This window comes from Procambarus clarkii, chromosome 20 (genome assembly GCF_040958095.1).
Source record: "Procambarus clarkii isolate CNS0578487 chromosome 20, FALCON_Pclarkii_2.0, whole genome shotgun sequence".
Classification (NCBI taxonomy): domain Eukaryota; kingdom Metazoa; phylum Arthropoda; class Malacostraca; order Decapoda; family Cambaridae; genus Procambarus; species Procambarus clarkii.
The window spans coordinates 1,901,040-1,918,176 of record NC_091169.1 but is presented as its reverse complement, the minus strand read 5'-3'; positions in this window follow the sequence as shown (position 1 = coordinate 1,918,176).

Here is a 17,137-nt window from a genome sequence, read left to right as displayed (position 1 = left end):
CGCAATTTCAAACTGCGAATATGTGCAGAGAGCCAGAATTTTGCTCCAAATTATTGTTCAAGCTTCGAATTTGGGATGTTTGGGATTCTTTGGAAACTGCAGGGGGGGTTTGGGCCAAATGTGATCCATCGCTGCTCTCAGTAATTAATATATTTTCAGGATAAAAATCATAATTTCAAACTGTGATTACGTGCAGAGAGCCAGAATTTGGCTCCAAAATGTGGCTCAAGCGTCATATTTAGGATGTTTGTAATATTTTAAAAACTGCAGGGAGTGTTTGGGCAAAATGTGATCCATCGCAGCTTTCAGTAGTTGGCATATTTTCGGTATAAAAAGACGTAATTTCAAACTGCGAATACGTGCAGAGAGCGAGAATTTGACTCCAAAATATGGCTCAAGCGTCGAATTTGGGATGTTTGGGATACTTTTAAACCGCAGAGAGGGTTCGGGCAAATTGTGATCCATCGCAGCTTTCAGTAATTGGCATATTTTCGGTACAAAAATTCGTAATTTCAATCAGCGAATACGTGCAGAGAGCCAGAATTTGGCTCCAAAATATGGCTCAAGGGTCGAATTTGAGATGTTTATGATATTTTGAACACTGCAGGGGGGGGGGGCAAAATGTGACCCTTCGCCGCTATCAGTAATTGGCCTATTTTCGGTATAAAATATCGTAATTTCAAACTGCAAATACGTGCAGAGAGCCAGAATTTGGCTCCAAAATATGGCTCAAGCGTCGAATTTGAGATGTTTGGGATATTTTGAAAACTGCAGGCAAGGGTTTGGGCAAAATGTGACCCTTCGCCGCTCTTAGTAATTGGCATATTTTCGGTATAAAAATACGTAACTTCAAATTGAGAATACGTGCAGAGAGCTAGAATTTGACTCCAAAATATGGCTCAAGCTTACATTTTGGGATGTTTGGGATACTTTTAAATCTGCAGGGAGGGTTCGAGCAAAATGTGATCTATCGCCGCTTTCAGTAATTGGCATATTTTGTAATTTCAAACTGCGAATACACGCAGAGAGCCAGAATTTGGCTCTAAAATATGGCTGAAGGATCGATTTTGGGATGTTTTGGATACTTTGAGATATGCAGGGGAGTTTGGACAAAATGTGACCCATCGCCGCTCTCAGTAATTGGCATATTTGCGGTATAAAAATCGTAATTTCAATCTGTGAATACGTGCAGAGAGCCAGAATTTGGCTCCAAAAAACTGGCTCAATGGTCGAATTTGGGATGTTTTGGATATTTTGACAACTGCAGACGGGTTTAGGCAAAATAAAACCCATCGCTGCACTCAGTAATTGGCATATTTTCTGTATAAAAATTCGTCATTTCAAACTGCGAATACGTGCACAGATCCAGAAGTTGGTTCCAAAATACGGCTCAAGGGTCAAATTTGGGATGTTTGGGATATTTTGAAAACTGCAGGGGGGTTTAGTGAAAATGTGACCCATCGCCGCTATCAGTAATGGGCATATTTTCGGTATAAAAAGTCGTAATATCAAACTACGAATATGTGCGGAGAGCCAGAATTTGGCTTAAAAATATTGCTCAAGCGTCGAATTTGGGATGTTTGGAATACTTTGGAAACTGAAGGGGGGAGGGGGGGAGTTTGGGCAAAATGTGACCCATCGCTGCTCTCAGTAATTGGCATATTTTCGGTATAAAAAGTAGTAATTTCAATCTGCGAATACGTGCAGAGCGCCAGAATTTAACTCCAAAATATGGCTCAGGGGTCGAATTTGGGATGTTTGGGATATTTTGAAAACTGCAGGGAAGGGTTTTGGGCAAAATGTGACCCCTTGCCGCTCTCAGTAATTTGCATATTTTCGGTATAAACAGTCGGAATTTCAAACTGCGAACACGTACCGAGAGCCAGAATTTGCTCCAAAATAAGGCTCAAGGGTCGAATTTGGGATGTTTCGGATATTTTGAAAACTGCAGGAAGGTTTGGGCAAAATGTGACCCATCGCCGCTCTCAGTAATTTGCATATTTTCGGTTATAAAAATTCGTAATTTCAAACTGCGGATACGTGCAGAGAGCCAAAATTTGGCTCCAAAAATATGGCTCGAAGGTCGAATTTGGGATGTTTTGGATATTTTGACAATTGCAGAGGGGTTTAGGCAAAATAAGACCCATCGCTGCACTCAGTAATTGGCATATTTTCTGTATAAAAAATCGTCATTTCAAACTGCGAATACGTGCCCAGATCCACAATTTAGTTCTAAAATAAGGCTCAAGGGTCAAATTTGGGATGTTTCGGATATTTTGAAAACTGCAGGGGGTGTTTGGTGATAATGGGACCCATCGCCAATATCAGTAATGGGCATAGTTTCGGTATAAAAAGCCGCAATTTCAAACTGCGAATATGTGCAGAGAGCCAGAATTTGGCTCCAAAATATTGCTCAAGGGTCGAATTTGGGATGTTTGGGATACTTTGGAAACTGCAGGGGGGGTTTGGGCAAAATGTGACCAATCGCTGCTCTCAGTAATTAAGATATTTTCAGTATAAAAATCGTAATTTCAAACTGTGAATACGTGCAGAGAGCCAGAATTTGGCTCCAAAATGTGGCTCAAGCGTCGAATTTGGGATGTTTGTGATATTTTGAATACTGCAGGGAGGTGGGTGGGTCAAAATGTGACCTTTCGCCGCTCTCAGTAATTGGCATATTTTCGGTATAAAAATTCGTATTTTCAAACAGCGAATACGTGCAGAGAGCCAGAATTTGGCTCCAAAATATGGCTCAAGGGTCAAATTTGAGATGTTTATGATATTTTGAATACTGCAGGAAGGTGGGGGGTCAAAATGTGACCCTTCGCCGCTCTCAGTAATTGGCATATTTTCGGTATAAAATATCGTAATTTCAAACTGCGAATACGTGCAGAGAGCCAGAATTTGGCTCCAAAATATGGCTCAAGCGTCGAATTTGGGAGGTTGGGGATATTTTGAAAACTGCAGGGAAGGGTTTGGGCAAATTGTGACCCTTTGCCGTTCTTAGTAATTGGCATATTTTCGGTATAAAAATACGTAACTTCAAATTGCGAATACGTGCAGAGAGCTAGAATATTGTACTCCAAAATATGGCTCAAGCTTCCAATTTGAGATGTTTGGGATACTTTTAAATCTGCACGGAGGGTTCGGGCAAAATGTGATCCATCGCCTGCTCTCAGTAATTGGCATATTTTGTAATTTCAAACTGCGAATACACGCAGAGAGCCAGAATTTGGCTCTGAAATATGGCTCAAGGGTCGATTTTGGGATGTTTTGGATACTTTGAGAATTGCAGGGGAAGTTTGAGCAAAATGTGACCATATCGCCGCTCTCAGTAATTGGCATATTTTCGGTATAAAAAGTCGTAATTACAATCTGCGAATACGTGCAGAGAGCCAGAATTTAACTCCAAAATATGGCTCAAGGGTCGAATTTGGGATGTTTGGGATATTTTTAAAACTGCAGGGAAGGGTTTGGGCAAAATGTGACCCTTTACCGCTCTCAGTAATTGGCATATCCTCGGTAAAAAAAGTCGTTATTTAAAACGGCGAACACGTACCGAGAGCCAGAATTTGCTCGAAAATAAGGCTCAAGGGTCGAATTTGGGATGTTTAGGATATTTTGAAAACTGCAGGAGGGTTTGGGCAAAAATGTGACCCATCGCTGCTCTCAGTAATTGGCATATTTTCGGTATAAAATATCGTAATTTCAAACTGCGAATACGTGCAGAGAGCCAGAATTTGGCCCCAAAATATGACTCAAGCTTCGAATTTTGGATGTTTTGGATAATTTGAAAACTGCAAGTTGATTTTGGGCAAAATGTGACCCATCGCAGCTCTCAGTAATTGGCATATTTTCGGTATAAAAGGTAACTTCAAACTTCAAATACGTGTAGAGAGCCAGAACTTTTCTCCAAAATATGGCTCAAGCGTCGAATTTTGGATGTTTGGGATATTTTGAGAACTGCAGGGAGGGTTTGGGCAAAATGTGATCCATCGCCGCTTTCAGTAATTGACATATTGTCGTACAGAAATTCGTAATTTTAAACTGCGAATACGTGCAGAGAGCCAGAATTTGGCTCCAAAAATATGGCTCAAAGGTAGAATTTGGGATGTTTTTGACATTTTGACAACTGCAGAGGGGTTTAGGCAAAATAAGACCTATCAGCTGCACACAGTAATTGGCATATTTTCTGTATAAAAAGTCGTCATTTCAAACTGCGAATACGTGCACAGATCCAGAATTTGGTTCCAAAATATGGCTCAAGGGTCAAATTTGGGATGTTTGGGATATTTTGAAAACTGCCGGGGGGGGGGGGGGGGTTGGTGAAAATTTTACCAATCGACGCTATCAGTAATGGGCATATTTTCGGTATAAAAAGTCGCAATTTCAAACTGCGAATATGTGCAGAGAGCCAGAATTTTGCTCCAAATTATTGTTCAAGCTTCGAATTTGGGATGTTTGGGATTCTTTGGAAACTGCAGGGGGGGTTTGGGCCAAATGTGATCCATCGCTGCTCTCAGTAATTAATATATTTTCAGGATAAAAATCATAATTTCAAACTGTGATTACGTGCAGAGAGCCAGAATTTGGCTCCAAAATGTGGCTCAAGCGTCATATTTAGGATGTTTGTAATATTTTAAAAACTGCAGGGAGTGTTTGGGCAAAATGTGATCCATCGCAGCTTTCAGTAGTTGGCATATTTTCGGTATAAAAAGACGTAATTTCAAACTGCGAATACGTGCAGAGAGCGAGAATTTGACTCCAAAATATGGCTCAAGCGTCGAATTTGGGATGTTTGGGATACTTTTAAACCGCAGAGAGGGTTCGGGCAAATTGTGATCCATCGCAGCTTTCAGTAATTGGCATATTTTCGGTACAAAAATTCGTAATTTCAATCAGCGAATACGTGCAGAGAGCCAGAATTTGGCTCCAAAATATGGCTCAAGGGTCGAATTTGAGATGTTTATGATATTTTGAACACTGCAGGGGGGGGGGGCAAAATGTGACCCTTCGCCGCTATCAGTAATTGGCCTATTTTCGGTATAAAATATCGTAATTTCAAACTGCAAATACGTGCAGAGAGCCAGAATTTGGCTCCAAAATATGGCTCAAGCGTCGAATTTGAGATGTTTGGGATATTTTGAAAACTGCAGGCAAGGGTTTGGGCAAAATGTGACCCTTCGCCGCTCTTAGTAATTGGCATATTTTCGGTATAAAAATACGTAACTTCAAATTGAGAATACGTGCAGAGAGCTAGAATTTGACTCCAAAATATGGCTCAAGCTTACATTTTGGGATGTTTGGGATACTTTTAAATCTGCAGGGAGGGTTCGAGCAAAATGTGATCTATCGCCGCTTTCAGTAATTGGCATATTTTGTAATTTCAAACTGCGAATACACGCAGAGAGCCAGAATTTGGCTCTAAAATATGGCTGAAGGATCGATTTTGGGATGTTTTGGATACTTTGAGATATGCAGGGGAGTTTGGACAAAATGTGACCCATCGCCGCTCTCAGTAATTGGCATATTTGCGGTATAAAAATCGTAATTTCAATCTGTGAATACGTGCAGAGAGCCAGAATTTGGCTCCAAAAAACTGGCTCAATGGTCGAATTTGGGATGTTTTGGATATTTTGACAACTGCAGACGGGTTTAGGCAAAATAAAACCCATCGCTGCACTCAGTAATTGGCATATTTTCTGTATAAAAATTCGTCATTTCAAACTGCGAATACGTGCACAGATCCAGAAGTTGGTTCCAAAATACGGCTCAAGGGTCAAATTTGGGATGTTTGGGATATTTTGAAAACTGCAGGGGGGTTTAGTGAAAATGTGACCCATCGCCGCTATCAGTAATGGGCATATTTTCGGTATAAAAAGTCGTAATATCAAACTACGAATATGTGCGGAGAGCCAGAATTTGGCTTAAAAATATTGCTCAAGCGTCGAATTTGGGATGTTTGGAATACTTTGGAAACTGAAGGGGGGAGGGGGGGAGTTTGGGCAAAATGTGACCCATCGCTGCTCTCAGTAATTGGCATATTTTCGGTATAAAAAGTAGTAATTTCAATCTGCGAATACGTGCAGAGCGCCAGAATTTAACTCCAAAATATGGCTCAGGGGTCGAATTTGGGATGTTTGGGATATTTTGAAAACTGCAGGGAAGGGTTTTGGGCAAAATGTGACCCCTTGCCGCTCTCAGTAATTTGCATATTTTCGGTATAAACAGTCGGAATTTCAAACTGCGAACACGTACCGAGAGCCAGAATTTGCTCCAAAATAAGGCTCAAGGGTCGAATTTGGGATGTTTCGGATATTTTGAAAACTGCAGGAAGGTTTGGGCAAAATGTGACCCATCGCCGCTCTCAGTAATTTGCATATTTTCGGTTATAAAAATTCGTAATTTCAAACTGCGGATACGTGCAGAGAGCCAAAATTTGGCTCCAAAAATATGGCTCGAAGGTCGAATTTGGGATGTTTTGGATATTTTGACAATTGCAGAGGGGTTTAGGCAAAATAAGACCCATCGCTGCACTCAGTAATTGGCATATTTTCTGTATAAAAAATCGTCATTTCAAACTGCGAATACGTGCCCAGATCCACAATTTAGTTCTAAAATAAGGCTCAAGGGTCAAATTTGGGATGTTTCGGATATTTTGAAAACTGCAGGGGGTGTTTGGTGATAATGGGACCCATCGCCAATATCAGTAATGGGCATAGTTTCGGTATAAAAAGCCGCAATTTCAAACTGCGAATATGTGCAGAGAGCCAGAATTTGGCTCCAAAATATTGCTCAAGGGTCGAATTTGGGATGTTTGGGATACTTTGGAAACTGCAGGGGGGGTTTGGGCAAAATGTGACCAATCGCTGCTCTCAGTAATTAAGATATTTTCAGTATAAAAATCGTAATTTCAAACTGTGAATACGTGCAGAGAGCCAGAATTTGGCTCCAAAATGTGGCTCAAGCGTCGAATTTGGGATGTTTGTGATATTTTGAATACTGCAGGGAGGTGGGGGGTCAAAATGTGACCTTTCGCCGCTCTCAGTAATTGGCATATTTTCGGTATAAAAATTCGTATTTTCAAACAGCGAATACGTGCAGAGAGCCAGAATTTGGCTCCAAAATATGGCTCAAGGGTCAAATTTGAGATGTTTATGATATTTTGAATACTGCAGGAAGGTGGGGGGTCAAAATGTGACCCTTCGCCGCTCTCAGTAATTGGCATATTTTCGGTATAAAATATCGTAATTTCAAACTGCGAATACGTGCAGAGAGCCAGAATTTGGCTCCAAAATATGGCTCAAGCGTCGAATTTGGGAGGTTGGGGATATTTTGAAAACTGCAGGGAAGGGTTTGGGCAAATTGTGACCCTTTGCCGTTCTTAGTAATTGGCATATTTTCGGTATAAAAATACGTAACTTCAAATTGCGAATACGTGCAGAGAGCTAGAATTTGTCTCCAAAATATGGCTCAAGCTTCCAATTTGAGATGTTTGGGATACTTTTAAATCTGCACGGAGGGTTCGGGCAAAATGTGATCCATCGCTGCTTTCAGTAATTGGCATATTTTGTAATTTCAAACTGCGAATACACGCAGAGAGCCAGAATTTGGCTCTGAAATATGGCTTAAGGGTCGATTTTGGGATGTTTTGGATACTTTGAGAATTGCAGGGAAGTTTGAGCAAAATGTGACATATCGCCGCTCTCAGTAATTGGCATATTTTCGGTATAAAAAGTCGTAATTACAATCTGCGAATACGTGCAGAGAGCCAGAATTTAACTCCAAAATATGGCTCAAGGGTCGAATTTGGGATGTTTGGGATATTTTTAAAACTGCAGGGAAGGGTTTGGGCAAAATGTGACCCTTTACCGCTCTCAGTAATTGGCATATCCTCGGTAAAAAAAGTCGTTATTTAAAACGGCGAACACGTACCGAGAGCCAGAATTTGCTCGAAAATAAGGCTCAAGGGTCGAATTTGGGATGTTTAGGATATTTTGAAAACTGCAGGGGGGTTTGGGCAAAAATGTGACCCATCGCTGCTCTCAGTAATTGGCATATTTTCGGTATAAAATATCGTAATTTCAAACTGCGAATACGTGCAGAGAGCCAGAATTTGGCCCCAAAATATGACTCAAGCTTCGAATTTTGGATGTTTTGGATAATTTGAAAACTGCAAGTTGATTTTGGGCAAAATGTGACCCATCGCAGCTCTCAGTAATTGGCATATTTTCGGTATAAAAAGTAACTTCAAACTTCAAATACGTGTAGAGAGCCAGAACTTTTCTCCAAAATATGGCTCAAGCGTCGAATTTTGGAAGTTTGGGATATTTTGAGAACTGCAGGGAGGGTTTGGGCAAAATGTGATCCATCGCCGCTTTCAGTAATTGACATATTGTCGTACAAAAATTCGTAATTTTAAACTGCGAATACGTGCAGAGAGCCAGAATTTGGCTCCAAAAATATGGCTCAAAGGTAGAATTTGGGATGTTTTTGACATTTTGACAACTGCAGAGGGGTTTAGGCAAAATAAGACCTATCACTGCACACAGTAATTGGCATATTTTCTGTATAAAAAGTCGTCATTTCAAACTGCGAATACGTGCACAGATCCAGAATTTGGTTCCAAAATATGGCTCAAGGGTCAAATTTGGGATGTTTGGGATATTTTGAAAACTGCCGGGGGGGGGGGGGGTTGGTGAAAATTTTACCAATCGACGCTATCAGTAATGGGCATATTTTCGGTATAAAAAGTCGCAATTTCAAACTGCGAATATGTGCAGAGAGCCAGAATTTTGCTCCAAATTATTGTTCAAGCTTCGAATTTGGGATGTTTGGGATTCTTTGGAAACTGCAGGGGGGGTTTGGGCCAAATGTGATCCATCGCTGCTCTCAGTAATTAATATATTTTCAGGATAAAAATCATAATTTCAAACTGTGATTACGTGCAGAGAGCCAGAATTTGGCTCCAAAATGTGGCTCAAGCGTCATATTTAGGATGTTTGTAATATTTTAAAAACTGCAGGGAGTGTTTGGGCAAAATGTGATCCATCGCAGCTTTCAGTAGTTGGCATATTTTCGGTATAAAAAGACGTAATTTCAAACTGCGAATACGTGCAGAGAGCGAGAATTTGACTCCAAAATATGGCTCAAGCGTCGAATTTGGGATGTTTGGGATACTTTTAAACCGCAGTGAGGGTTCGGGCAAATTGTGATCCATCGCAGCTTTCAGTAATTGGCATATTTTCGGTACAAAAATTCGTAATTTCAATCAGCGAATACGTGCAGAGAGCCAGAATTTGGCTCCAAAATATGGCTCAAGGGTCGAATTTGAGATGTTTATGATATTTTGAACACTGCAGGGGGGGGGGGCAAAATGTGACCCTTCGCCGCTATCAGTAATTGGCCTATTTTCGGTATAAAATATCGTAATTTCAAACTGCAAATACGTGCAGAGAGCCAGAATTTGGCTCCAAAATATGGCTCAAGCGTCGAATTTGAGATGTTTGGGATATTTTGAAAACTGCAGGCAAGGGTTTGGGCAAAATGTGACCCTTCGCCGCTCTTAGTAATTGGCATATTTTCGGTATAAAAATACGTAACTTCAAATTGAGAATACGTGCAGAGAGCTAGAATTTGACTCCAAAATATGGCTCAAGCTTACATTTTGGGATGTTTGGGATACTTTTAAATCTGCAGGGAGGGTTCGAGCAAAATGTGATCTATCGCCGCTTTCAGTAATTGGCATATTTTGTAATTTCAAACTGCGAATACACGCAGAGAGCCAGAATTTGGCTCTAAAATATGGCTGAAGGATCGATTTTGGGATGTTTTGGATACTTTGAGATATGCAGGGGAGTTTGGACAAAATGTGACCCATCGCCGCTCTCAGTAATTGGCATATTTGCGGTATAAAAATCGTAATTTCAATCTGTGAATACGTGCAGAGAGCCAGAATTTGGCTCCAAAAAACTGGCTCAATGGTCGAATTTGGGATGTTTTGGATATTTTGACAACTGCAGACGGGTTTAGGCAAAATAAAACCCATCGCTGCACTCAGTAATTGGCATATTTTCTGTATAAAAATTCGTCATTTCAAACTGCGAATACGTGCACAGATCCAGAAGTTGGTTCCAAAATACGGCTCAAGGGTCAAATTTGGGATGTTTGGGATATTTTGAAAACTGCAGGGGGGTTTAGTGAAAATGTGACCCATCGCCGCTATCAGTAATGGGCATATTTTCGGTATAAAAAGTCGTAATATCAAACTACGAATATGTGCGGAGAGCCAGAATTTGGCTTAAAAATATTGCTCAAGCGTCGAATTTGGGATGTTTGGAATACTTTGGAAACTGAAGGGGGGAGGGGGGGAGTTTGGGCAAAATGTGACCCATCGCTGCTCTCAGTAATTGGCATATTTTCGGTATAAAAAGTAGTAATTTCAATCTGCGAATACGTGCAGAGCGCCAGAATTTAACTCCAAAATATGGCTCAGGGGTCGAATTTGGGATGTTTGGGATATTTTGAAAACTGCAGGGAAGGGTTTTGGGCAAAATGTGACCCCTTGCCGCTCTCAGTAATTTGCATATTTTCGGTATAAACAGTCGGAATTTCAAACTGCGAACACGTACCGAGAGCCAGAATTTGCTCCAAAATAAGGCTCAAGGGTCGAATTTGGGATGTTTCGGATATTTTGAAAACTGCAGGAAGGTTTGGGCAAAATGTGACCCATCGCCGCTCTCAGTAATTTGCATATTTTCGGTTATAAAAATTCGTAATTTCAAACTGCGGATACGTGCAGAGAGCCAAAATTTGGCTCCAAAAATATGGCTCGAAGGTCGAATTTGGGATGTTTTGGATATTTTGACAATTGCAGAGGGGTTTAGGCAAAATAAGACCCATCGCTGCACTCAGTAATTGGCATATTTTCTGTATAAAAAATCGTCATTTCAAACTGCGAATACGTGCCCAGATCCACAATTTAGTTCTAAAATAAGGCTCAAGGGTCAAATTTGGGATGTTTCGGATATTTTGAAAACTGCAGGGGGTGTTTGGTGATAATGGGACCCATCGCCAATATCAGTAATGGGCATAGTTTCGGTATAAAAAGCCGCAATTTCAAACTGCGAATATGTGCAGAGAGCCAGAATTTGGCTCCAAAATATTGCTCAAGGGTCGAATTTGGGATGTTTGGGATACTTTGGAAACTGCAGGGGGGGTTTGGGCAAAATGTGACCAATCGCTGCTCTCAGTAATTAAGATATTTTCAGTATAAAAATCGTAATTTCAAACTGTGAATACGTGCAGAGAGCCAGAATTTGGCTCCAAAATGTGGCTCAAGCGTCGAATTTGAGATGTTTGTGATATTTTGAATACTGCAGGGAGGTGGGGGGTCAAAATGTGACCTTTCGCCGCTCTCAGTAATTGGCATATTTTCGGTATAAAAATTCGTATTTTCAATCAGCGAATACGTGCAGAGAGCCAGAATTTGGCTCCAAAATATGGCTCAAGGGTCAAATTTGAGATGTTTATGATATTTTGAATACTGCAGGAAGGTGGGGGGTCAAAATGTGACCCTTCGCCGCTCTCAGTAATTGGCATATTTTCGGTATAAAATATCGTAATTTCAAACTGCGAATACGTGCAGAGAGCCAGAATTTGGCTCCAAAATATGGCTCAAGCGTCGAATTTGGGAGGTTGGGGATATTTTGAAAACTGCAGGGAAGGGTTTGGGCAAATTGTGACCCTTTGCCGTTCTTAGTAATTGGCATATTTTCGGTATAAAAATACGTAACTTCAAATTGCGAATACGTGCAGAGAGCTAGAATTTGTCTCCAAAATATGGCTCAAGCTTCCAATTTGAGATGTTTGGGATACTTTTAAATCTGCACGGAGGGTTCGGGCAAAATGTGATCCATCGCTGCTTTCAGTAATTGGCATATTTTGTAATTTCAAACTGCGAATACACGCAGAGAGCCAGAATTTGGCTCTGAAATATGGCTTAAGGGTCGATTTTGGGATGTTTTGGATACTTTGAGAATTGCAGGGAAGTTTGAGCAAAATGTGACATATCGCCGCTCTCAGTAATTGGCATATTTTCGGTATAAAAAGTCGTAATTACAATCTGCGAATACGTGCAGAGAGCCAGAATTTAACTCCAAAATATGGCTCAAGGGTCAAATTTGGGATGTTTGGGATATTTTGAAAACTGCAGGGAAGTGTTTGGGCAAAATGTGACCCTTTGCCGCTCTCAGTAATTGACATACTTTCGATACAAAAAGTCGTAATTTCAAACTGCGAATACGTACCGAGAGCTAGAATTTGCTAGAAAATAAGGCTCAAGGGTCGAATTTGGGATGTTTGGGATATTTTGAAAACTATTGGGATATTTTGAAAGCACCACGCCTAGTTCAGTGAACACCACGCCAAGGATAGTAAACACCACTCCAAGGATAGTGAAAACCACGCCAAGTTCAGTGAACACCACGCCAAGGTTAGTGAACACCACGCCAAGGATAGTAAACACCACGCCAAGGATAGTGAACACCACGCCAAGGGTAGTGAACATGACGCCAAGGGTAGTGAACACCACGCTAAGGGTAGTGAACACCACGCTAATGGTAGGGAACACCACGCCAAGGGTAGTGAACACCATGCCAAGGGTAGTGAACACCACGCTAAGGGTAGTGAACACTATGCCAAGGGTAGTGAACACCATGCCAAGGGTAGTGAACACCACGTCCAGGGTAGTGAGCACCACGTGAAGGGTAGTGAACACCACTCCAAGGGTAGTGAACACCACGCCAATAGTAGTGAACACCACGCCAAGGATAGTGCACACCACGCTAAGGGTACTGAACACCACGCTAAGAGTAGTGAACACCATGCCAAGGGTAGTGAACACCATGCCATTGGTAGTGAACACTAACCGAAGGGTAGTGAACACCAAGCAAAGGGTAGTGAACACCACGCAAAGGGTAGTGAACATGACGCCTAGGGTAGTGAACACCACGCCAAGGGTAATAAACACCACGCCATGGGTAGTGAACACCATGCCATGGGTAGTGAACACCACGCGAAGGGCAGTGAACACCACGCCAAGGGTGGTGAACACCACGCCAAGGTTAGTGAACCCCATGCCAAGGGTAGTGAACATGACGTCATGGGTAGTGAACACCACGTTAAGGGTATTGAACACCACGCCATGGGTAGTGAACACCATGTTATGGGTAGTGAACACCACGGCAAGTTCAGTTAACATCACGCTAAGGGTAGTGAACACCACGCCAAGGGTAGTGAATACCACGGCAAGGGTTGTGAACACCACGCTAAGGATAGTGAACACCACGCTAAGGATAGTGAACACCACGCCAAGGATAGTGAACACCACGCCTTGGATAGTAAACACAACTCCAAGGATAGTGAACACCACGCAAAGGATAGTGAACAACACGCCAAGTTCAGTGAACACCACGCCAAGGTTAGTGAACACCACGCCAAGGATAGTGAACACCACGCCAAGGATAGTGAACATCACGCCAAGGATAGTGAACACCACACAAGGATAGTGAACACTACGGCAAGGATAGTGAACACCACACCAGGGGTAGTGAACACCACGCCAAGGATAGTGAACACCACGCCAAGGATAGTAAACACTGCGCTAAAGATAGTGAACACCAAACCAAGGGTAGTGAACACCACGCTAAGGATAGTGAACACCACGCTAAGGATAGTGAACACCACGCTAAGGATAGTGAACACCACGCTAAGGATAGTGAACACCACGCAAAGGATAGTGAACACCACACCAAGGGTAGGGAACACCACGCCAAGGGTAGTGATCACCGCGCCCAGGGTAGTGAACACCACGCCAAGGGTAGTGAACACTATGCCAAGGGTAGTGAACACCATGCCAAGGGTAGTGAACACCACGCCCAGGGTAGTGAACACCACGTGAAGGGTAGTGAACACCACTCCAAGGGTAGTGAACACCACGCAAAGGGTAGTGAACACCACGCCAAGGGTTGTGAACACCACGCCAAGGGTAGTGAACACCACGCCAAGGATAGTGAACACCACGCCAAGGGTATTGAACACCACGCCAAGGGTAGTGAACACCACGCCAAGGATAGTGAACACCAAGCCAAGGGTAGTGAACACCACGCTATGGGTAGTGAACACCATGCCAAGGGTAGTGAACACCATGCCAATGGTAGTGAACACTAAGTGAAGGGTAGTGAACACCAAGCCAAGGGTAGTGAACACCACGCAAAGGGTAGTGAACATGACGCCAAGGGTAGTGAACACCACGCTAAGGGTAGGGAACACCACGCCAAGGGTAGTGAACACCACGCATAGGGTAGTGAACACCACGCCAAGGATAGTGAACACTATGCCAAGGGTAGTGAACACCACGTGAAGGGTAGTGAACACCACGTGAAGGGTAGTGAACACCACTCCAAGGGTAGTGAACACCACGCCAAGGGTAGTAAACACCACGCCAAGGGTAGTGAACACCATGCCAAGGATAGTGAACACCACGCTAAGGGTACTGAACACCACGCTAAGGGTAGTGAACACCATGCCAAGGGTAGTGAACACCATGCCAATGGTAGTGAACACTAACCGAAGGGTAGTGAACACCACGCCAAGGGTAGTAAACACCACGCCATGGGTAGTGAACACCATGCCATGGGTAGTGAACACCACGCCAAGGGCAGTGAACACCACGCCAAGGGTGGTGAACACCACGCCAAGGTTAATGAACCCCATGCCAAGGGTAGTGAACATGACGTCATGGGTAGTGAACACCACGTTAAGGGTAGTGAACACCACGCCAAGGGTAGTAAACATGACGGCAAGGGTAGTGAACACCACGTCAAGGGTAGTGAAGAACATGCTAAGGGTAGTGATCACCACGCCAAGGGTAGTGAACACCACGCCATGGGTAGTGAACACCATGCCATGGGTAGTGAACACCACGGCAAGTTCAGTGAACATCACGCTAAGGGTAGTGAACACCACGCCATGGGTAGTGAACACCATGCCATGGGTAGTGAACACCACGCCAAGGGCAGTGAACATCACGCCAAGGGTGGTGAACACCACGCCAAGGTTAATGAACCCCATGCCAAGGGTAGTGAACATGACGTCATGGGTAGTGAACACCACGTTAAGGGTAGTGAACACCACGCCAAGGGTAGTAAACATGACGGCAAGGGTAGTGAACACCACGTCAAGGGTAGTGAAGAACATGCTAAGGGTAGTGATCACCACGCCAAGGGTAGTGAACACCACGCCATGGGTAGTGAACACCATGCCAAGGGTAGTGAATACCACGGCAAGGGTTGTGAACACCACGCTAAGGATTGTGAACACCACGCCAAGGATAGTGAACACCACGCCTTGGATAGTAAACACAACTCCAAGGATAGTGAACACCACGCTAAGGATAGTGAACAACACGCCTAGTTCAGTGAACACCACGCCAAGGATAGTAAACACCACTCCAAGGATAGTGAACACTACGCCAAGTTCAGTGAACACCACGCCAAGGTTAGTGAACACCACGCCAAGGATAGTGAACACCACGCCAAGGATAGTGAACATCACGCTAAGGATAGTGAACACCACACATGGATAGTGAACACTACGGCAAGGATAGTGAACACCACACCAGGGGTAGTGAACACCACGCCAAGGATAGTGAACACCACGCCAAGGATAGTAAACACTACGATAAGGATAGTGAACACCACACCAAGGGTAGTGAACACCACGTTAAGGATAGTGAACACCACGCTAAGGATAGTGAACATTACGCTAAGGATAGTGAACACCACGCTAAGGATAGTGAACACCACGCAAAGGATAGTGAACACCACACTAAGAGTAGGGAACACCACGCCAAGGGTAGTGATCACCACGCCAAGGGTAGTGAACACCACGCCAAGGGTAGTGAACACTATGCCAAGGGTAGTGAACACCATGCCAAGGGTAGTGAACACCACGCCCAGGGTAGTGAACACCACGTGAAGGGTAGTGAACACCACTCCAAGGGTAGTGAACACCACGCAAAGGGTAGTGAACACCACGCCAAGGGTAGTGAACACCACGCCAAGGGTAGTGAACACCACGCCAAGGATAATGAACACCACGCCAAGGGTATTGAACACCACGCCAAGGGTAGTGAACACCACGCCAAGGATAGTGAACACCACGCCAAGGGTAGTGTTCACCACGCTATGGGTAGTGAACACCATGCCAAGGGTAGAGAACACCATGCCAATGGTAGTGAACACTAAGTGAAGGGTAGTGAACACCACGCCAAGGATAGTGAACACTATGCCAAGGGTAGTGAACACCATGCCAAGGGTAGTGAACACCACGTCCAGGGTAGTGAACACCACGTGAAGGGTAGTGAACACCACTCCAAGGGTAGTGAACACCACGCAAAGGGTAGTGAACACCACGCCAAGGGTAGTGAACACCACGCAAAGGGTAGTGAACACCACGCCAAGGATAGTGAACACCACGCTAATGGTATTGAACACCACGCTAAGGGTAGTGAACATCATGCCAAGGGTAGTGAACACCATGCCAAAGGTATTGAACACTAAGTGCAGGGTAGTGAACACCAAGCCAAGGGTAGTGAACACCACGCAAAGGGTAGTGAACATGACGCCTAGGGTAGTGAACACCATGCCAAGGGTAGTAAACACCACGCCATGGGTAGTGAACACCATGCCATGGGTAGTGAACATCACGCCAAGGGCAGTGAACACCACGCCAAGGGTGGTGAACACCACGCCAAGGTTTGTGAACCCCACGCCAAGGGTAGTGAACATGACGTCATGGGTAGTGAACACCACGTTAAGGGTAGTGAACACCACGCCAAGAGTAGTGAACACCACGTTAAGGGTAGTGAACACCACGCCAAGGGTAGTAAACATGACGTCAAGGGTCGTGAGCACCACGTCAAGGGTAGTGAAGAACATGCCAAGGGTAGTTGTGGGACATTTGGGGCTTGAATCTGATTATTTAAATATTAATGTAGTAAATTAAATTACGAAGGACCACCCGCTTTTATAGTAAAGAGGGAAACTGAGAATTTATGATCGTTAGATAATTCCTA